Consider the following 22,806-nt stretch of genomic DNA (forward strand, 5'->3'; position numbering starts at 1 on the left):
TTGAAGCTACAAACTGTACCTCTTCTCTGTTAGATTTTGCGGAAAACAAATAATATTTCACAAATAAATAATTATTAATTATTTATGAATAATTAATTAATTATTTATGAATAATTAATTAATTAATAATTTATGTATAATTTAGGGCTTCTGAGTCACAGATTCAATCCTGTGGGAGTTCTGGCATATGAGATATGATTGGGGCTCTCGGATATTGACATCTCTATGTTGTATCTATTGTTGTTTTAACATAGAACATGGAGTGTAAAAAAAATTATTTACAGGAAACATCATAAAATCTCTACAAGTATCATCAATCCATCTCCTCCTTGAATCGAAGGAGACCCATTTCATCCTTTCTAAAGGTAAGATTTATGCAGCTAAGCTTGATGGTGCGACTCTCTTAGGGTTTCTACATATAAATCATGTTTCTGTTTTTAGATTTCCAAATGATCAAGATGGAAAGAAACTAAGATTTCAATAGGTGCATTTGGATTGATGAAGATGACACGTGTCTAAGGATTTAGTTTGGATCAAACATTTCCATTATATGTCAATTTGGATCGAGATGATCTACCCGAAAAGATGAGGCCCATCTGAAGGATGAATGGATGAAGTTTGAAGGCAAATCCATGGCTACATCCCTCATTTGTCCTTACATTACTTGATTGGGTAGCTTAGGGTTCACTCATCATTTGTAAAACCATTTCATTTGAGTACATGGTAAATTTACAACTATCCATTAAATTTGTTATTTACAACTATCGATGGGAGATGGTTTTTTTCCAAACTATGTAATTAAAGAGGCAAACCTCTGTTACCTCATGGTGACTACCAATGTTACAATAGACATCATATTCCATTGTTCCATTGTTTTTACCATGTTTCTATTCATTACTTCTAGGTTAGAGGAATGATGTTTATGCATCGACTATTTCTTCTCAAGCTCAAAAGTGTGAAGAATAACATCTTCTTTGAGAGCTCATTTTAATTCCTTCTTTTATTTTAATTTTTTATTTAATTTTATTTTTTATTATGCTGGCAGGTTTGCATAGGCTTTTGCCTTCTCTCTACAATCATGGTATTCACCAATTTTTCTTTGTCATATGATAGTGATGTGATTATAGACCTGTTCGGAGAAATGTATGATGTAGGGGTGTGTTGGAGTGCGTGGATCAGATGGATGCTGCTCATCTACTGTGGGCATTCCTATTTTCCATAAGATGGATCATAGATTCATCGATTGTTTGATCAGTGGAAATCCTTGAAGAAATGTGTAGTATGTTCAGGTGGGAAATGGAAGCATTAGCCATAAGTGCTAGGAAAAGCATGAAAATATGAATGAGAAAAGGCCCACTCTGAGAGTGGACACTTCAAGTCTTATATTAGATGTAGTAGTAGAGACAAATGCAACAATGGAATTTTATTCATTAATGTTCTGCTACAGGGGAAATCCAAATGCTAGTTAATTTGGATGACCAATAATAAGTTTTAGATTTTACAGTTGCGATTGAGGAGTTCACAATAAATGATTTCCCCAATTGTTACACAATATTTTTTCACACCTCCTGCACTTCCCTGTGACATACCCAAAAGTGCCCGAAACATGACCATAATGTAGTGTACTCATTCATATGTGTAGTTTAGATCCTCCCTAAGACATCGATTGGAAAATGCCTTGAGCTTCTCCTGAAGGAAACAACTCTTAAACCCTAATTTGAGGACCATCGCTCTTATGAGGCTAAAAACAATGATGATTTCCTGTTGCACTATACTCGACTCGTGATGGCATTGATCTATTCACTTGTATACCCGTGACGATCCAAAAAGGCATTTTTCCCAAAGAGGATGAGAAGCTTCGTGATCTAGAATCTTAAAGAGTGGCGAGCTGGAGGTTGTTCGGCATATATGAGGTCAAATTCTCCCAACTTGGCCTCTTGGTCTTATACCTATGAGCTACCTCCTTGAGATGTGGGCCTAATCCTATCTTTGGAGAAGTCCTAACTCACTTTCCCAGCCTATATATTCATCCTCTCCCATTCCCAAATGGTTGGTCAGGTTAGAGGTTGGGTTGGTCTATGCCTATTTGCACCCTTATGCTAATATTGTGCCTAGAGGCTATTCCTTTGACTTGGAGAAAGAGTGCTTGGAGAGTTCTTGGCTTGGACTTGGATTACCACTCAAGGATAGACTATTAACATCAAGGCTTTGGTTGTAAGCTTCCCTTTATTTTCTAATAATACACCACTGTTGGTTCATCTTCCCAAAATGCATATGTTCATGTATCATTTAGCTTGACATTCCTTGATCAGTTAAGTAGGTTATTATTGGATTTTCCATTTGTTTTTGCATTCCTTGTTGTGTCTTGATCACTTTTGTAGGTGCATAACCGAGATAAGCAAGAAAAAGCCCATGATACAAGCGGTTCAGGGTCCTCAACAAAGGAGATCGAAATAGCATCAGAATGAGGTAGGCCATCTCCTTCATTCTTATTTTCAATTGTAACCTAGGAAGATGTCTAGTTTATTGTCACTTCAATTGCTAGACCCACTCATTGGGCTAGAGGGATCATCTCTGTCCGCAAAGAGGATTAACATTGACAAAAAAATGGCGACTACATTGGGGAAGCTATAGCCCTTTCCATTCAATCCTTCACCTTGAATTTTTGATGAGTTTGACCAACCGTTAGTTTACTAGCTTGTTTGATTTTTTGTCACTATTTTCACTTGATGATGATTGCTTGAGGACATTGATTTTTGTCTAGTCTTGAATTTTTTTTTATTTTTCTTTCGTTTTTCTCACCCATCGTGGGTTTGCCTTTGATAGTAGCGATGACATCGTAGATTTTTTTAATTACAGTCACGATTATCGCTATTTTGCCTTTAACATGCGTGATGATCCAAAGTATAAGAGAAACTAGTGATTTTCTTGTTTTTTCAGTCCTTGTGTCCTCTATAAGTGATTTTCCAGAGTGTCTATGGTGTTTTGATTGATTGTCTTGATTAATTTGCAAAATTTGTCTCATTGGCTTTGAAGTGAAATATGGTTGAGTTCTAGGGTTTCTAGTCAATTGGTCATCACTTGCTGCTTGTTGATGTCATTTAGATGTTTGTTTTTCGTGGAAATAATTGAAAAAATTCTTTTGCATTTGCTTTAGTTTGTATTTCGAAATTTACTTTTTGTGAAAATGAATTAGATTAGTTGCATTGAAAAGTTATTTTTTGAGATTCATCATTGAAAATAGATCAAATTTTTCAGTGATTGAAAGATAAAAACTGTATTAGGTGCATCTAATCATTCCAAACGAAAAGAAAAGCATAATTCATATAAATGCATCTTAGTAAAGTCAAAATCATTTTGCTTTCTAAAAGTTGCATTTAGGATAGTGAAAACTGAAAATCTTTTTTACTTTTGGCAGTGCATTTAGTGAAATGAAAGATTAGATTTTGTTTTCACATTTTTCATTTGGAAGACAAAAGCAAAAGTAAATGGAATTCATTTTGCATGATGCATTATTGATTTAAATTTCTTCCCTAGATTAGTCTAGCTTTCATAGAAAAAAAAAAGTTTTCTTTTTCTCATATAGATGCATCATAGGTGTTCAGGGGACATCGTTTTGAGCCTCAAAACGAAACTTAATTGAAGATAAACTTTAATATCTATAAATTAGTCTAAGGAGCATTTGAAACATCAACGCTCATACTTAGTGGTGTAGGCTAGAGACGTGTTCTGGCATCTATAAAACTTAGTAGTTGTCGTTCGCTCTCGCTTTAGACATTGCTAGCATGAACTTGTGCTCCCCATAGCATCGAGTATATAAAGAGAGACTCTCATAGGTTGCAAAACTTTATCCATAGGAAGACGAGTCTGCCGCCCTGTAAACGTGATATACCGAACACAACATTTGGGGAGATTGCCTGCACGTACGTCAAGTCCTTGGTAAATTTATTTGTTAAGGTGGATATTGTAGTTCACGGTTACTTGGTAATCCTTTTTGCCTAGAGTTACCTGAGTAGTCATTTCAATCTTTTCTGCCTCCTTAAATTTGAAAAGATCATCGAGCACTTGTCCTTTCAATCTCACTAAACCAACAAAAGTGACTAGATCACATTTTCGTCCTTTTCTCGACTCTTAAAACATGAAAAGGAAAACTTTTTGTTTGAAACTTTAAAATTAATTGACCACGGAACAACATCCTTCCTGTAGAAATACTCCTTAGTAGATCTTAGGTTGATACTGATGGCAACATTTCCTGAGTTTACCAGTCAAGGAAACTCCTCTGATGGGAACCATAGTCCTTTTCCTTCTTTTGGAAATGCTGGTGCTCCTTATATGGCAACGTTGTCCCTTCCTGGATTGACCATTGGTCTGCCAGTTTGGTTATTTACGACCTTGGTGGTTCTGATTGTCCAAACTGATTTTCAACCGAGTTCTCCTCCACCTGAACAACATCAACTTCATGTTGATCCTAAAGTTGACCCCTTGCCTTCTTTACCTATTTCTTCACCTCGTTCTTCCTATTTACCTGGTGAAAGTCTAGATTGTAGTAACTATGAATCTAAGAAGAAGAAGAAGCCAAATAAGCAAGGGGGAAACCAAGCAATCATTTCTACGGATACAACTAATGAAGAAAAATCTTCCATCTAGCCCCGAAAAGTAAAATTCCCTTGCATGTTAAGTAAGGGTGACAACCTTCTTCGTAATTGTCCTAGTATTCCCAAGGTCATAGAAGTGTGGTCCACAGGTTCACATCAACCTTTGTCATCATCCTCTGGCGATCATGCTAGTGACAAACCCTCAACTAGTAACAATAAAGTTCATGGGAAAAAGGGAAAGGTCAAATTTCCCTGTAAGTTGTGTGAAGGTAATCATCCCATTCAACTTTGTCCTTTAATGGATGAAGCTTCCAAAGAGTTGGAAAACCTTACAGCTTCTCAACCTCGTCTTCCAACTGGGTATCGAAATCTTTCCCTTGATCCTTCACTAGTTGATCAAGTGATTGATCAAAATTCATCTTTGGTCAACCTCACTCTCTCTGAAAGTGAGTCTCATGAGTCCGTTCTCGACCAACCATTGGTTGAGAAACTGGTAGACTTGAATCCACCTTCACTTAATCGTACCTTTTTGGTAGAGAGTGAACCTCATATTGCTCAGGTTCTTCTGGTTTCTTCAGTTTCGAATGAACTAGAGGTAAATCCTGCCGTTCCTGAGGCGCATGAGGGCATTTCTCATGTTACCATCAAGCAAGAGAGCAACTCTCACATTCCTACGACACCCCCTCCAAGTAGTTTAGTCACTTATTTTGAATGGAGTCGACTGGCAAGATATAACCTTCCGTCTTATGTGCCTTTCTGTTGAAATATGGCAACACGAATATTCCAATTTAATTTGTCCTTGAATTAAAATTGAATTTAGTCTTAACAGCTACTTGGAAATAATTAATTAATTAATTTTAGATTAATTAGTTGGAGAAATTCAAGTTAGAAGTCTTTCTGAAGGAATGCAAGAGTTATACCTTAAGTTAAGGAGATAAGATTGAGTTATATTTGAGTTGTAATTAGTTAACTCAGTTTACTGAGTTAAGTCTAGTTAAATTAGTTCCAAACTATTTGAGGAACTAATAGAGAGTTAACAGTCAGTTGATGCATTAATGCATCCAACTAGTGCTACTCCAGTTAACTGAAGATTCACTCATTAGAAACTCATGCATGTCTATTCTGAGAAAGACCCAGTTGAGATTAATGTCAAGGACAATGTACTATCAGTTGCATGTGTTTTCTCATTGATAAAAATCATGCATGCAGTCAAGGATTCATCCTTGAGGATTGCACAGTTTTGGAGGATAATCATCCACTTGGTAAAAGGCATATCATCCACAAGGAACAATGCAAGGAAATAGGAGCTTGGAGGGCAGAGAGGAAGGCTTGAGAGAAGCCAAGATTGCCTATGAGCATCTGTGAGGATTGTACTGAGAGATGGCTAGATGTGAGTGCTAAGGCTTTGTATAATTCCTATGTATTTCCACCTTGTATGATAATACAATAGTGTGGGATTTTTAGCTGAGGCTTTCCCCAAAGTATTTTCATGTGTATTGTGCCATTGATTCTTCTTCTTCTGGTTATTTTGTTCAACTTGATCTTTAAGCTTTCGAAAATTGATAGTAGAAGTAGGTTATAGTATTCTGCTTTGATTTATATTGCATTATTAGGTTAACCTGCACATATTTTATACATGGTATCAGAGGTGGATTTGTAGAATTTTTCTACATGGTATGGTATCGGAGCTGTGAACAGTATATTGAGAAGAGAATTTGAAGTTTGAAGTTCGGGGTTGCAGGTGCAAATCGAATTCATATCATACTTCAAGGTTGGCCAATGGCATTCTATGGCTTGAGACTCGAGTATGCCTTGGAAGGTAGCTCGAATTACATAGCATGGAAAGATAGAATGGAGGCCGTATTAGAAGACAATGGCTTGAAGGAATTCATTGATCAAGAAATCCCAAAGCCAGCTTCAACTAATGCACAAGAGTTGGCTGAGTGGAAGAAGTGTGTGGCGAAGGCGAGACAGATCATCCTTGAGGGAGTTCGAGACCATATTGTCTCGAGACTCCTTGGGACATTTGCTCCTGTCACAAGGTACTCGTCTATCAGATCTATGTTGGCACTATCAACACAGATGGGTTGGAAGATCCATCAGATGGATGTGAAGACTGCATTTATCAATGGCCAGATTGAGGAAGAGGTGTACATAGAGCATCTGGAAGGCTTTGAGACCTTTGATCGTGATTCACATGTGTGCTGACTCAAGAGAGTGTTGTATGGGTTGAAGCAAGCAGCTTGTGCTTGGTACACCATGATAGACAACTACTTCACCGGGTTGGGCTTCGCAAAGAGTGAAGCGAATGCGAACCTGTACCACATCGTGGTGAGAGGTAAGCTATTGATCATCATACTTTATGTTGATGATCTCATATTGACAGGTGATGATCAGTTGATCATGTATTGCAAGGAGGACCTTTTAAGAGAGTTCGAGATGAAAGACATGGGTCTCATGCATTACTTCCTTGGCATGGAAGTGTGGGAGAAGGATGGGGAGTTGTTTATGTCTCAGGGAAAGTATGCAAACGAGATACTCAGGAGATTCCACATGGAGAAGTGCAAGCCCATGCAGACTCCTCTAGCAGGTAACTAGAGGAAGGAGGTTGCTACTTCAGGAGAAGTGGTAGAGACCACTGTGTATAGGCAGCTTGTGGGTTCACTGATGTACTTAGTGAACACACGACCAGATTTGTGCTATGTGGTGAACCAACTGAGTCAAGCGATGGTTCAGCCTACCAAGATGTTTTGGAAGGTAGCAAAGCATGTATTGAGATACCTCAGAGGCACATCTTAGTATGGATTATGGTACAAATGGATAGAGGGAGTGAAGCTACAAGGCTTCACTGATGCAGATTGGGTAGGGAGTCCATCAGATCAGAAGAGCACACCACAAGGGATTGTCAACCTTGGATCAACAACAATTTCTTGGTACAACATGAAACAGAGGTCGGCTGCACTCAGATCAGTAGAGGCATAATACATGGCTGCAAGTCAGGCAGCATGTGAGGCCATCTGGATGCGAAAAATCCTAGTTGGTTTGTTTGATCAGAGGATGGATCCAACTGTGATCTATTGTGATAATCATAGTTGTATCAAACTCTCTGAGAATCTAGTATTTCATGATAGGTCCAAGCACATCGACATCCGGTATCATCATCTCAGAGATTGTGTAGTGAGGAGGATCATGTTGCTGCAGTATATTTCGACAGAGGAGCAAGATGCTGACATTTTGACAAAGGCATTGTCAAAGTGTAAATTCGAGTTCCATAGAGACAGGATTGGGGTGGTAGATAATCCCTTTCTTGTTGAGAGGGAGTGTTGAAATATGGAAATAAGAATATTCCAATTTAATTTATCCTTGAATTAAAATCGAATTTAGTCTTAACAACTACTTGGAAATAATTAATTAATTTATTTTAAATTAATTAGTTGGAGAAATTCAAGTTAGAAGTCTTTCTGAAGTCATGCAAGAGTTATCCCTTAAATTAAGGAGATAAGATTGAGTTATATTTGAGTTGTAATTAGTTAACTCAGTTTACTGAGTTAAGTCCAGTTAAATTAGTTCCAAACTATTTGAGGAACTAATAGAGAGTTAACAGTCAGTTGATGCATTAATGCATCCAACTAGTGTTACTCCAGTTAACTGAAGATTCACTCATCAGAAACTCATGTATGTCTATTCTGAGAAAGAGCCAGTTGAGATTAATGTCAAGGACAATGTAATATTAGTTGCATGTGTTTTCTCATTGATAAAACTCATTTATGCAGTCAAGGATTCATCCTTGAGGATTGCGTAGTTTTGGAGAATAATCATCCACTTGGTGAAAGGCAGATCATCCACAAGGAACAACACAAGGAAATAAGAGCTTGGAGGGTAGAGAAGAAGGCTTGAGAGAAGCCAAGATTTCCTATGAGCATCTGTGAGGATTGTACTGAGAGCTGGCTAACTGTGGGAGATAAGGCTTTGTATAATTCCTATGTATTTCCACCTTGTATATAATACAATAGTGTGGGGTTTTTAGCTGAGGCTTTCCCCAAAATATTTTCATGTGTTGTGCCATTGATTCTTCTTCTTTTGGTTATATTTTTCAACTCGATCTTTAAGCTTCGGCAAATTGATAGTAGAAGTAGGTTATAGTATTCTGCTTTGATATATATTGCATTATCGGGTTAACCTACCTCAGAATTTAAACATGGTATCGGAGTTGGATTTGTAGAAATTTTCTACACTTTCCAGATTACAGTACATGCCTAGCATATGTCTGTACCTAGCACAGTCATAAATGAGGGCGCATCTGTTAGCATTCTGTCCTCAACTGCTTGGCAAGCTTCAGCTTCTCCTCATCTTGTCCCCGTCACCTAGAATCTGTTAGTCTTTAACAGAGGAACCAGTAAACTGTTAGTGATCCTTCCTAAGTTACCTATTACTTTGGGAGGAAAGACTGTCTATATAGACGTGATGGTTGTCCAAGGCCCTTTAGATTTTAATCTACTTCTTGGCTGTGACTATGTTTATGTCATGGGAGCTCTTGTCTCTTCCCTCTTTCGAGTGATGCGTTTCCCGCATCAAGGAAGCATTGTGATCATTGATCATATTACATTCATTGGTCCTGAATCAGGTCCCACTCAACCATCATCCCTAAATGGTTCTTATGTGCAAGCGGTATCACCCCCGGCACAGGTTAATTACGTGGCCACCTATTCCATGCCCACATCTACTGGTGATCTAGTAGGTGATGTAGTACATCATGTATTGGTGGAATTGGAGCCCATTTTTTTCATTTGGATACCTGGACATATATCCCTTCCGGAGTGTTATTCTCCCATCTGATGAGAAACTCTTGGAATCCATGGCCTCTTTTGATCTCTAACAAAGCAAGGATCATGGAGCAAAGTTCCTTATCTTGTGCCAAGCTCGTTAAAAAATGAAACAAGGATCATGGAGCAGAGTTCCTTTTCTTGTGTCAATCTCCTTAAAAAATGAAACAAGGACCATAAGGATAGTTCTTTTACGATGTCAACCTCATTAAAAACTGAAATAGGTTATGTAGCAAAGTTGCTTGTCTTGTGTCAAGCTCTTTAAAAAATGAAACAAGGACAATGGAGCAAAGTTGCTTGTCTTGTGTCAAGCTCGTTAAAAAAATGAAACAAGGACTATGGAGTAGAGTTCCTTGTCTTGTGTCAAGCTCATTAAAAAATGAAACAAGGGACATGAGGATAGCTCTTTTACTATGTCAACCTCGTTAAACAATGAAATAGGTCTCCATGATAATGGTTCTTTTCCTGTGTCAAGCTCATTAAAAAATGAAACAAATCCCCTTCCAATTCGAGTCTTTGATTAGATATCGTAAAATCCCAGTCGAGTCTTTCACTTGATCTCGTAAGTGAACCTTCATTCCATTCATCTGTTAGTAACTAGTAGTCTACTAATGTGAATTAAATGAAGCTTGGGGGGCATGTACCTTGAATTGAGCATTATGCTGGGGGCATGCAAACTTATTTCAAGCATAGTTTATCTTTGTTTCAAGCTTGTGTAAAAATGAAACCATCCTCAAGTATATTCAAGCATAGTTTCCGATGTTTCAACCTTGTATAAAAGTGAAACCATTCCCACTTTACATTCAACCTGTTTTTGCCAGATGAACCTTGGTTTTTTCATTCCAACAACACCATCTCTTTGCCCGATCATATGCTTTCACTTGATTGTTTTACCCTTTCCTAAGGAACATCTGCGATGAGTGGTCTTATTAGCCAGCCTCTTGACCATTACATGTTTTGAGAAGTTCCATCATTGCTGGAACCAATTGCTATCCTTTTATACCACCCGTTCCTCTAGGAAGAGTCATCTTTCAACTCTTTTTTGACTCTTGAAATATGAAAAGATTATCGATTACTTGTCATTTCAAACTTGTTAAAGTAAATGAATTGATGTCGTCTCAGTGTACATTTACCCATTTTTTAGGTTGAGATTGACTATTTACGAAAAAGGTACACCTTGATCGACATGGTCAAGAGGTTCTCTCGGATATTTTTTTCTACCTTTTCGGATTCGAGAGCCAAAATACGAAAAGGGACATGGTGGAGTTTTCTTTTTCGTCACTTTTTCAAACTCTCTAAATGTGAAAAAGATACAGAGTTATTCTTACATCAGACTCATTAAAATTTTGCGACGAAAGACTCGTCACTGTGATGAGACCAATTTTCTCCTTCCTATGACTCATAAAAATTACTAGGATGGATTCATTTCGAAGAATGAACTTACATGACAAGCATATGCTATCTCCTTCAAGCTTGCGATAAAAATAATTGGGTTACTCGCTAGAAATAGCAGGGGAAAAATGAAGATGAAACACCTTTTGTATAGGCGGCATGTCGCTCTTGAACATGACACTCATCTGTCTCTCGTGTTAGGTTTGGGATATCCTCACTCAGTCACCTATCCTTCCAGGTTTGGGTGATCCATTTAGCCTCTCATCTGACTATTTCGCTTTGTCATTCTGACCCTTAGTCCTATGTTGAGTCTAATGCTTCCACACTTTGAATTCATGTCGCTAATGTTCAAGATAAGTCTTATCTGTCGTTATTTACCTATACATTGTTTGACCCATTATTATAGTCTTGGATCTCATTCATCTCATTCCACTTTATTCCTTGTTTTGTGTCGATGATGGGGGACTCATTATTCCCTCCTTCAACAGGTCACTTCTTGTCGACTTCAGTTCATTCTCCAGGAAGACGAATTAGAAACTCCCTTTCAGTACCTTAGAGCTTGCATGCCTTAATGGCAAGTTCTTCGCATCCGACGATAGGTTTTCACTATTGACCTTCGACTAGGTGATTCCACGAGTGTTTGTCATCAGATTTGTTATCACATTCATGGATTATCCTATCGTACCTTTATGGCCATTGTCATTATGGATGGTTCCTCTCATGCATGTTAACATTCCACATCATTGGCCAGTAATCAGGTGGTTTTCTAGCATGTTCAACTTTGACACATCCATTCACATGTTATATTTCGTACTTTGATCAGGTTGGGATGGATCACAAGACCCTGAGTCCTGTCTGATATGACTCAGGCTACGTGTAGTTATGTATTATTCATGATTATACACATTTTTATGCTATACGGATGGCTGTGACAATACCGGGGGACTTTACATTTATGATGATGATCCTTCTATATCGGATGGCTGCGTCCATGCCTTGGATCTTAGATTACAGATGATCCTTCTGTATTGGATGGTTGCACCCATGCCATGGATCCTTTCATATAGTCCTTACTATCTAGATGGCTGTGTCCATATCATGGATTCATGCTTTGACATCACATATGTATATGTATATGCATCCTTGATTTGCAGGTCTCTTGACAGTGTTTGTCCTCGTCCTTGCAAAAGCTCGTAAAGCCTCTTAGCCATCACTCCCCATTCCGCCTTCATGCTTTAGGGGGCATCTATTACACAATATTTTGTTACATTTCCTGCACTTCCCTGTGACATACCCCGAAGTCCCCGAAACATGACCATAATGCAGTGTACTCATTCATATGTGCAATTCATATCCTCCCTAAGACATTGATTGGAAAATGCCTTGAGATTCCCCTGAAGGAAACAACTCTTAAACCCTAACTTGAGGACTATCACTCTTATGAGGATAAAAACAATGATAATCGCTTGTTGCACTATAATCGACCCGTGATGGCACCGATATGTTCACTTTTATACCGGCGATGATCCCAAAAAGGTATTTTTCCCAAAGAGGATGAGACGCTTCATGATCTAGAAGCTTCTAAAGCGGCGAGCTAGAGGATGTTCGAAATAGATGATGTTGAATTCTCCCAACTTGACCTCTTGGTCTTATCCCTATGAGCTACTTCATTAAGATGTGGGCCTAATCCTATATTTGGAGAAGTCCTAACTCCCTTTCCCAACCTATATATTCATCCTCTCCGATTCCCAAATGGTTGGTCAGGTTAGAGGCTGGGTTGGTCTATGTCTATTTTCACCCTTATGCTAAGATTGTGCTTAGAGGCTATTCATTTGACTTGGAGAAGGAGTGCTTGGAGAGTTCTTGGCTTGGACTTGGATTACCACTCAAGGAGAGCCTATCAATATCAAGGCTTTGGTTGTAAGTTTCCCTTTATTTTCTAATAATACACAACTGATGGGTCATCTTCCCAAAATGCATATGTTCATGTATCATTTAGCTTGACATTCCTTGATTATTTAAGTAGGTTGCTATTGGATTTGATAGTTGTTTTGGCATGCCTTGTTGTGTCTTGATCACTTGTGCAGGTGGATAAACACTGAGAGAAGCAGGAACAAGCCCATGATACAAGCGGTTCAGGGTCCTCAACAATTGAGATCAGAATAGTATCAGAATGAGGTAGGCCATCTCCTTCGTTCTTATTTTCAATTGTAACCTAGGAAGATATCTAGTTGATTTCCACTTCATTTTCTAGACCCACTCATTGGGCTAGAGGGATCGTATCTGTCTGTAGGGAGGATTAACCTTGACAACACCAATATTTGCTTAGAATTGGCACTTTCACAAGAACCAACAACAATTACTAGAATCATTTTCTCTGAGCTCAGTCAAGATTATAAATTGTTGTGCCAAGAAAAGGAAATGATGGTGAATGGTGGCACTCTATTTTCAAAAGATTTTTGGGTGCATTGGCAGATCGAAGGCGAAAGCGAGTTGAACAGTGGTTATGTCAAACACAATGGATTTTTCCAGTTCTAATGAGGTGAAAAAATGACAGTTATAGGTTGGGTATTGCATAAATGAAGCAAAGGTTGTCTGTTTATGGATGTAAATGCTCTAAATGAGAAACGTAGCAAAATAGAAAGAGAAATAGTGGAGTATGTCTATTCTAGAAAATGAAGTTATATAATCAGAAAAGAACACTCAAAATATGTACAACTTCCATGCACAGTTCTCCACTGTAATGCGTTGACAGTCAGTTAATGTTTCAACGATTATAGCTAGAATGAAGGTTGTTGACATTGCACGGTTACAGTCAAAAGTGAATGCAGAGTTTACAACTCTTCGTTGATGATAATGCACTTTACCTTCAGCTGCTAGGGCGCCATGATGATGTTGAGCTACAAAAAATCAAGTAGAGGTATTCAAGTATGGCAGTATTATGATGATGGTAAATTAGAAAAAATCAACATCATCTCAGGTTTAAGTTTCTGGGCATATATGCACATGCACTCCCTCCCAAGGTGCATCGAAATGAGGTTGATGAAATGATCACATTTATTACACAACAAACCAGACAATATGTTATGAGAACATGACCACTTCAGAACTGAGGATTTAGTATGGAGGAGTTTCAGAATACCATGAGGAATTAATTGGGTGTTGACAGAGCAATCTCAGGCCTTTCAGAATGGCCTTGAAAATATAGCAGGGCACTGAAAGAGGAAAAACTCTATTATATTTAGTTTATAGGAAAAGATTTCTAACTTTTGATCTGGTTGGTGCATTGTGATGCTACATGATATTGGCCACTTAATTTTGGAAAGCTACTCTAGGGTGTTGGAAAGCCTAGCCTTCAATATCTTGTCACGAATTAATGATGTTATTCATGAGGATGTTTTCATTAAGGTTTCATAGAGCAATCCAACAGTGTTGGTATCTGGAAATAATGAAATTACAAAGCCAGAAGTTCCAGAAACCTAGATTGCTGCCACTTCACATCAGATAATCTCTTGTGCCCCATTAGGACACTTAAGCGTAGGCTACATCACCAACCAAAGACATCCAAATTAGGTGCTCTTGTTGGGGAGGGTCTTCTCAACTATGTAACAAAGAATCCTTCTTCTTAGAAATCAGATTACAAGGATGATCCTCAGGAAATGCCAATTAGTGCAAGGAAAGGCAATATTCGTCCAATTTCTCCATTATGTATTGTACTAATTCTCCCTGAAAACTATATTTGTGGATGGAAGCATGTTGGAGTTTAGAATGGTGACAAATGTAAATAATACAACATAACCCAACCTATGTTTTTCATCCTAGTTTCCTTGATGTGCATGTACTTTACCTGTTGATGACAACCAAATTGTGAAATAAATGCCCCCTCCTTTCGAGAATATTTAAATTTGCTTGATTATGTGCAATAGGGAGGCTCTGCTCAACTATCTAAACAGAGAATCCTGCTACTGAGAATTATATCACAAGGATGCTTCTGAGGAAATTCCTACTAGTGTAAGGAAAATCAATGTTCCTCCAACTTGATACAATTTTCTTGCATGCAACTTGATACTCTATTTTTTTGCTCGAATACTTATTATAGAACTAAATAGAGTTCCCAAAACACGGTGTTATTGTCAAATGTTCACTAATAAATTCCACACTAAAAACATCACTTTATAGAATTGATGCATGATTATAAGTTGCAAGGAAAAGGAAAAGTCTTGAATCAGAGGATTCTCATAGAATTCATGTGTGAAGAAAGGTCCAACCTGAATGGACACAACCATTTTAGATAATTTATCTTTTGTGACATTTAATTTTTGGTAGATATGTGAGAAGGATATCCATTTAAATTTTGAAATGCATTTAATCATTTAATAATTGATAAAGGATAAACTGTAACCTGAAGTTTTGTACCTTCACTATCATGTTAGGCCTAGTCTATGACAAGTTTGGAGTTGCCCAATGCTCGTATTTTTTTAAAACCAATATGTAACATGATGTTTTGTCTTACAAAGTGTTAATTGTAAAAAAACTCTCCAAATATTATTCATGGACCATCTAGCATCTACACTTGTATTATGTGAATATATTGAACACGTGAAATTTACAGCTATAACTTTAATGTAAATACAGTGAGGAGGTGTGGCATTCTTCCTTATTGAAACAAGAACATGACTGACACAAGGACACCAACAAGCTAAGACACAACATTCAATTAAGGATAGAGAGAATACCCAATATTTTTATTATAGAAGGTTTGAATCTCCTTAAGTGATTGCATCTTTAACAAGGAAAAACCTCTAGTTAGAGTGAAAAGCATCAGTAATAATTATATTAAGAGAAGTGTTATTTCAATCTATTCAATAGACAAATATTATATCTGGAGTTAAAGGAGAAATTTCTTAAAGGATTGGGACTTCCTGGAATGGGAATAAGGCCCTTCATCAAAGGTCCATCCATTTTTTCATCCTCTAGAGGACTAGAAATGATGGCCTATTCATGCCAAAAGAAAAATAAAAAGGTTTGAAGAGGGGAAGACCTTTTGGGAAGGCAAGCCAGTAACTAACCATCAATCTATCCTTTCCAGTCTTTTAGCATTGAGTTTACTCTAACAACATCCATGCTTTTTTGCTTGGGTTGGGTTAGTTTAAAGCCAAAGGAAGAAAATCACAATCTTTAAGACATTTATTAAGACTTCCAATGAAATTGTTTGCACAACCCACAGTCTCCTGCAACAAAATAATCACACGATTATCATTATGGGGAAAAAAAATTGTGGGTTTTTCCAATGATGAAAGGAAAATTTCTCTATTACAGGCTAGGAAGAAAAAGAGTCTCTCAACTCTTTAATATAACACTAAAATAAAATCCAACCAACCCTTCTTTCGTCGTTCTATATTTTTGAGGTTGAGGGAGTAAACACATTGGACATCATCAAAACCACTTTGGAAGCTGGGATCTAGCCCTGCTAGCTTGAGAGAGGGATCTCTCTATTTGATTTAACTTTGTTTTATAGATAAATATTAGGCTAGCTATGATTGTACTTGTTTGTTTTGTTTGAAAGTTTTGGTTGATTTGAGTGTTATAATTCCATTGGGCTATGGAGTCTATAAACTAAACTGGAGTTTGTTCATCAATTTTTAAAGGAGTTCTCACAGGGAAAGCTAGGTGCAGTAAATGGATCTTTTCAGAGTTTAAATGGATGGTGGAAAGGCAAAAGTGTAAGGTTCAGTAGAGAACAAATATCAATTAAGAATTGTTTATTCTGACTTCAGAGGAAAACATTAAAATTAACAAAAGCCAAAATAGGGTGCTCTTGATAACAAATCCTATTTATCACAGTTTCTGTTGATTAATTCAGATTTAGAAAAACAAAGGAAAGAAATAACAACATTTAAACAGATAAAGACAAGAAACACATCACCATTCAAGACACCACATGAATCCTGTAAAAGGTCCCTGTATTATTGATGCTCCAGTACTTCAAAATTACAATGTGCAACAGAAATTACATTTGGAAATCAACCCTTAATACTTCAAACAGTGAAGTATTTATAATAAAAATTACAATAATTCTCTACAAGATCGTTGTCAAACCGACAGTGTATTATTAGCCTAGTTACAAACTAATATCATCTAATATGGCAGAAAAAATAGGCCATGTAGGCTGTTGAGGGAAACGGTGGCCTTGTTTGGGTGGTTTTTGTTGCTGAGTCATTCAAAATAGAATGCGATGCTGAAATGAAACTTGCGCTATCTGCTGTGCTGACAAAAACTTTCACTACTACTGAGTTATTTCTTAGTCCAGTAAATCAAGTAACTCTTCCCATCTCTTTTCATCTAGCACTGTTAACTTTGTCACCCTGCGGTAGATTTCATCTACCTCTGTATACTTAGAAAAAGTCGGTTTCACGGTAAAAATATGTTTTACCTCATTCTACATGTGGAAGTCATTTGACATGGTCTCCAGAAAGGATTTTGCCGTCATACTTCCTCTTATTCCACTGAATTTAGTGCTGCTTTTGGCTACTTCTTTCATTTTTTGGATGTAGTCCTCCTTAGTGATCAACTTGTCATTGATAACATAAATACTGGGCAACCCCTTCTGCATTAAGGTTTCAATCCTGTTGGTAAATATGTTCACCTGTAGTTCCAAGGTCTCACACTTTTCGTCTAACTAGTCAATAATATTTCTTTTGGTCAAGAGTTCCTTTACTTCCACAATGGTAATAGTTCTGTCACTGATTCCCACTTCCTCCAACTGATATCTAGATTTTGAATTTAAGAACCTGATAATATTGGCGACTTCAGTTGGCATTTCTCCCAACTTTTCCCTTCCTTTCACAATGGTCTAAGTGGCCTTATCTATTAATTCTTTCTTATCAAATATAATCTGAATAGAAGGCCAAATATCATTCACTGAGTCAAGTATGTTCATCCAAATTGTTTCCTTGGCTTGGGCCAAGGTCTGGCCAATAGATGTGTCTCTTTCTACCTAGCGTAGCTTTTCCAAAATTCTATGATTTTTGTCCAATTCAGTAGCCCGAGCAGCTTCAACTTTGGCCTTCTGGACTTCCATGGCTTTAAGTTGGCTTTGTAAGGTCTCAATCTCCTTTGATTGCAAAGACATGTTTTGCAGTGTCTGTGCTACTTGTTCAACACTGGGAGTTTGAGTTGAAGTAGTAGGTGTAGTAGTTTTTCCTGTTGATGGCAATTGAGAGAGAGGTACAACATCTAAGGGGACAACGACCATCTTCAAGCTATTTTCCTTCTCCTTTACCAACTTTCGCAGATCTACTTCCATCTTCCTGATCTATATGTTTTGATCAATAATCAATTTCATCATATTTGTTTTTTGAGCTTCATCTTCTGGAATGGCCTTGGTCATTGGATCTTCTGTAGCTGGTAGCTTGAGCTGTTTCCTCAATGCTACAATGTCTAAGTTTTTCTTTTTAATAATTTCTTCAACAACAATAACATCCTTAGGGTCATACCCTATCTTGATCCTGTTGTCTTTGGCCAAGGAGGAGACCTTCTCCATATTCAATTGTGACTGTATATTTGCAAAAGAAACCTGCAATTTGGATAAATACATGGCAGTATTAGTGAGAGTGGAGGATATCATCTCACCAGTTTGTTTGTGCATCTCCATTTGATCAATGGGATGTATGTCCTTTGTGTTGAACTCAAAGGTGGTGCTCTTGTAGTCAGTTGCTGATTTAGGTTGTGAAGTCTTGGCCTCAAGGAAGGACATTTGCATTCTTCCATGTTTAGTATCATATATTGACAGAAGTCTACTTTGTGAACTGGAAGTTTGCTTCTAGAATTGGTTGTAGGTGTTGTTCTTCAAAATCTCATTTCTGAGCTTTATTTCCCTGTACCTGTCAAACACTGTTTTTTCTTTTTCTGTCTAGACAGTGTGAGTTTCCAACTCGGTCTCCTTATGACCTTGTGAAGATGAAGGTTCAGAAGGAGAAGTAGTGAACTTCATGGTCGCTGGTGGAGAATCTGTGATGATGATAGCTGCCTGTTCTTCCATTTCTTTATCTACTTCTAGTTTGTGAGTCACCTTGGGCCTCTTTCTGTAACTGATTCTAAATTCTCTGGCTTCACTCCCAGTTGTAGATGATGACCCTTCCTCCCTCTACCTTTTGCTGGATTTTTCCCGAGGAACAGGAGTCTGCAAACTAGAAATGGAAACCAACTGCTCTTCAGCTTCCTGTAGGGTATTTTCTTCCCACTCCAACTCATTGGCATATTGTTCTATCTCTGGCCTAGAAGTGTGAATATAGCGAGTGCTCTTATTTTCGACTCTAAGTTTTGAAATGATGCCATAGGGGTCATAATACCATGTGAAGCTCAAGCTGAACTTCATTTCCTTCAGTATCTTATCTGCCTCATCCCTAAATGTTCTTGTGTTGCATACAAATGGGCCTACCTGTGTTTCAATCCCGAATTGTGCCTTCTTATTTGCTACTACAAAGTGGATCTCATATGAGTTCAAAATTTTACTGATATATTCTAGTGTGAAGATCCTCATTGGGAGGTACTTGGGGAGTTTGTAGGGGACCAATTCACACCCATATACCCTAATCTCTATGTAATTTTGGTACATGTACCAATCTCTGGTCTTCGCTTGGTCTAATAGATGCAGTATTCATTTGATCTCTTCACTGATCTTGGGCTGCACTTTACTATATAAAATGTTCATAGCTAGATGAATAAAATCTTCTATAAACTATTTGTAGGTGAATTCTTACTGTTCCTTCATGACCAGTGATGTCAAAAATATCACTGGTTGTTGATCACCTGCATCATCCAATTTTTGCAATGTAAAACTGAACTTTTTTGATTGGTAATAGATGAACATGTAAATCAAAACTGAGGTGTAGATGAACACCTGCTCTGTAGGAAACTTGATGAACTGCTCATGGATATTGTCAGCCAATAATTGACTAAAATTGAAAACAATAGAGGGCTTGTTGTGTGTGGAAAATGTGGAAAGGAATCCTAAAATAGGCTCATCCACCCACTGATCATAATGGTAGCCTAGAATGTGAGAAAGGATATAAAAAATTTGTTTGGTCTGATAAAGGAAAATGGAAGAAGGATAAGGAGGATTCTTCTTCGGCGATTGTGCATTCTCTGGAACGAAAATTTCAAAAATCCTAGCTCTGGTGGAAAAATATAGCTTTTGATAAAGCTGGGTGAGGGCTTCTAGGGAGAAAAGGGTAGAATTTTACATAGAAGGGGCCATCATCATTTGGTCAATTGATTTGGCTGTGATGGTGAAAATTATTTCACATGTAGGCACAATTATAGCTCTTTCAGTAGGGACATAGCAAGCTTGGCATCTCCTGGTAAATTCTGGGAAAGATATGGTGGGGAAGGTTTGACTCCCAGAGTCCTATCTCATCAGTTTTATCAAAGTGTTTCTCCTCTAACCAACAATATAGCTCGAGGAAATCACAATCGTAAAGTGTCTCAGTTATCTGGTAATCTCTGTTTGCCAATGATGTATGATCCAGGTCTACAGAAGGAGGAATCAATGGGTTAATGGCCTAGTCCCGGGTCTTAGTTTTAGTAAGCATGGCTGCAACAATTTCTGAAATAAATGAATAGAAAAAAGAGGGCTTACCGGGCTTGGATAAAAAAATCTATCAGGCGAAAACGAGCAGAGAGGTCAGCGACTGTCAGGATGTTGGTGGCGAGGAGGTTTGATAGAGGCTGTTGCAAGAAATTATGAATCAGCATGAACAGAATGAGAGGTGAAAGATTGGCACTAGTGAGATATGGATCTATTTAAATGTAGAAGCAAATTCCCATTGGAAATGGCATGGGGCTATTACTAAATGGCTACCTGGGAGAATTGAATGCAAAACGAGTATCAAGCGGGAAAAACATTAATTGGAGTAATGGTCGGGACAGTTGGCAGGAAGAGAGTGGTAGAGGAGGAGTGTTAGGGGCGCGACAGGAGCGGATGCAGGATGGTGGTTTCTGGAGGGGGTGATGGGCGGTAAGTGGTATCAGTAGGGGGTGCTAAATCACTGGGAAGCACAACGTAGGGGGTACGCCCAGTGGAAGAAACTGCCTTTTGGACCCCCTCCCCCTGCGGTAAAGGGAGAATGCGAAGGGGGGGGCCAAAAATTTTGATGGCCATGGATGAAATGAGGGACTGAATCTCGAGGTGTCAAAGGCGGTGGTAATTTAACCACAAATGAAAAAATGCTTTGTCCACTTGCGCTCACATAATTTTGCTTTCAAACTTAGGATAGGGGAAAAAATAGGGAAATGAAATAATTTATCCCTACGCATATTTGTCCTCTAAACTAAGGATAAGGGATTAACAATAAACATTTGAAATACATAACTGATAGCTTGCACTTTCGCTCTTCTTCCCTATCCTTAGACTTAGGATAGAATTTATGCATGCTGACATTTAAGAAAACCACCAAATCTACCTACCCTTAGCTAGACTAGCATTTTTTATTTTAATCTCTAGGGTGCACTTAGACTAACAAACCCATTCTCATTTTATTTTATGTAGAAAGAAAAACTATCTAACCTATCCCTTATTTCTCCTATTGACCGAGATTAAACTGTTGGGTCAATGTCATTTTCTACCTAACTAATGATTTATCCAGATTAAACTGTTGGATAAACCTTCATTCTCTATCTAATTTATAGAGACTTAAATAAGTCTAATCATGATTAAAAAATATGATTAAACTAAATAAATTGATTGTGGCATTTTGAACAAGCTGCACACAACTTTATTTTACAGAAATGAAACAAAAAAACTATGTATGAGTATGCATTTAGACTTATAGCACTTTCAATATTATTCTCTTTTTGATTTTCTTTCTTTTTGGTGGGGTTCAATCTTTTTGCTTTTTCAATATCTTTGTTTTTCTCTTTATTATTCTTCTTTATACCCTCTTTTCATTTTTATTTCATTTTTTCTTTTTGTTTGGAAATCATTTACAGATTGACAAGAATTTACAAAATAGGATTCCTAAGATACATCACTCAATTACCTTGAGATCCTATAAATTATAGGACCCTAAGACCTTCACACATGGTCCCTTGCAAATGCCTTGGTCTTCTGTTGTATATTTTACTGATCTCTCCCCCTCTGATAATGGATTTGCAAATATAAAGCCATGCAATAGTGCAATAGTCTAGCTGTTGAACAACAACATGTAAGAGTTCAGATTTTAGTTCTTTATTTCTTAGCTTATCAAGATAAAAATTGATTATTTCATATATAGGGAAAACTATAAATAGAAAAAATGATTAAAAATAATACTTCAACAAATAAGAACATGGGACACACCTGTAGCTTTGAAAACAATTATGATGGTCACCAGAGTTGTCACAAAATAACAAAAGAAACAACTGATAAATCTCCTACAAAAATTTCCAAAAGGCACATGAAGAGAATAACCATAAAACCACCAAGGGACATACCTGCATCTATAGAAACTACCGTGATGGTTGCCAAAGTTGTCACAGAAATAACAAAAGCAATAACTGATAAAGCTCCCACAAAAACTACCACAAGATGCAAATAAAATAGCCATAAAACCACCAATTGCAGCTAAAGACATCAGTAGACCAACTATAATGGTATTTGTTGTGGTTGTCAATAAGAAAAGCATGAAGGCCCAAAAACCTATCATGGCCAATAGAAATATAGTACCAAAATGTAAAGGAAAAAGACACTCTTACTTGAGAACCATAAATTCCTACAAATGTTAACCTCTGTTTTCCATAAAATGTTAACCCCTTTTTTTCCTTTTAAAAGACAGGATGCCTTAAATTTCTCAAAATGATCTGAAATCAATCATAAACTAAAACTGAAGTAGAATGGATTAATTTCCAACAATGAATTGATTGTTAACCTTAAGTGATGAATGTGGAAGACTGGAGGAAAGAAGTTCATCTAAGACTTAATCAATAACTTAAGAAACATAATTAAGCATGAATTTGCA

Source organism: Pinus tabuliformis, chromosome 2_2 (assembly GCF_031772625.1).
Source record: "Pinus tabuliformis cultivar Carrire ecotype Pingquan chromosome 2_2, CPIR1, whole genome shotgun sequence".
In the NCBI taxonomy this organism is placed as follows: Eukaryota; Viridiplantae; Streptophyta; class Pinopsida; order Pinales; family Pinaceae; genus Pinus; species Pinus tabuliformis.